Source organism: Mustela nigripes, chromosome 1 (genome assembly GCF_022355385.1).
Source record: "Mustela nigripes isolate SB6536 chromosome 1, MUSNIG.SB6536, whole genome shotgun sequence".
Classification (NCBI taxonomy): Eukaryota; Metazoa; Chordata; class Mammalia; order Carnivora; family Mustelidae; genus Mustela; species Mustela nigripes.
In genome coordinates, this window is record NC_081557.1 from 122,508,980 (window position 1) to 122,510,399 (window position 1,420).

The 1,420-nt window shown below is 39.1% G+C and overlaps 1 pseudogene; it reads right to left on the bottom strand.

Annotated features, from left to right (window-relative positions):
* Window positions 1–646: 646 nt before the first annotated feature.
* Window positions 647–1,116, bottom strand: LOC132013612 (large ribosomal subunit protein eL21-like; annotated as a pseudogene).
* Window positions 1,117–1,420: the final 304 nt, after the last annotated feature.

Genomic DNA, 1,420 nt, shown 5'->3' on the forward strand with positions numbered 1-1,420 from the left:
TCCTGGTTATGGGTCCCATTTTCCTGCTTCATTGAATGTCCAGTATTTCTTAATGGATGCTGAATGAGAGGGCTTTGTAATATGTCGAGTTGGCTCGGCTGAGCTACACCCTGCAGAGTTGTGTTTCTGGTGAAAATTGTACCCAATTAGGATAGGGTACAAGGCGTATTATCTCATGGAAGTTGGCGGTAGAAGGAAAGCAACAGTGGTTTTGTAGCCACACATACATTTTCCAAATTATTGAATCAAACACAAATCTAGTTGGTGTTTTGAAGGAATTTTACAGATGTAATTCAAGTCCATATTTGGTTGTCTCTAAGTTAATAAAAAGGACATTATTACAAGTGGGCCTGACTTTATCATTTGGAAGCCTTTAAAAGAGGGCTCACACCTCCCAGAGCTCATAGACTCCAAACAACAGTTGGGTCTGAAATTACTCTTCTTTGTTCTTTCTCTCCTCCCTTCCAGTCTGCTGTGATCTCTCCTTCCCAACTGTCTGCAGTATGGACTTCAGGCTCTCTTAGCCAGTTCCTATAATTATGTAAACCCTCTTCTAATAAATCCATACACACACACACACACACCCTTTTTGTTTTTTACAGTCTTGAGAGGTTTTTGTTTGTTTGCTTGTTTATTTTTGCACTTTTCATGCTATGAATTCATGGGGAATGGGTTCCAGCAGCTTAGGCTCCTCTCTCAAGTTCTCATAAAGTGTGCTGCTCTGGGTGGAGCTGGCTGGTGCTTCAGTTGAGCCTAAATATCTTTCTCTTTGGCTTCCTTCTTTTTCTGATAATTTTCCTTCACACACTTTAGGAAGCTGTCTTGGCTCTTTGAGTACTTAGTATGCTCAATATGCATATTAATTCTCTTGACAAGAATCTTGCCCTTGTTTGTATACAACAATGCCAACAGCATGCTGGGTAACATTATAGTTTTGCCCTAGTAACATTTGTGGGATATTCCTTTTTGAACAGTGCCCATTCCCTTAATATCTACAATATCACCTTTCTTGTAGATTCATAAGTGTGTGGCCACAGGAATGACTCCATGTTTCCTAAAAGGTTTAGAGAACTTACAGTGGGTGCCTCTCCTCTTTCTTTTTGTGTTGGTCATTTTGGCAAATTACTGGAAGATGGAGGTTCCAGCTGAAAGGCACACATACATATTTCTTACACACTGACACTTGAATGATGCAGGAGTTAGGGATACCAAAGTTAGGGATAAAACTTTGACCCCCCCCCAAATTTAACTACTAATAGCCAATTGTTGACTGGAAGTCTTACTAATAACATAAACAGTTGATTAACACTTATTTTATATATATGTTATACACTATGTTCTTACAATAAAGTAAACTAAAGAAAAGAAAGCATTATTAAAAACATCATAAGAGGGCGCCTGGTTGGCTCAGTGGGTTAAG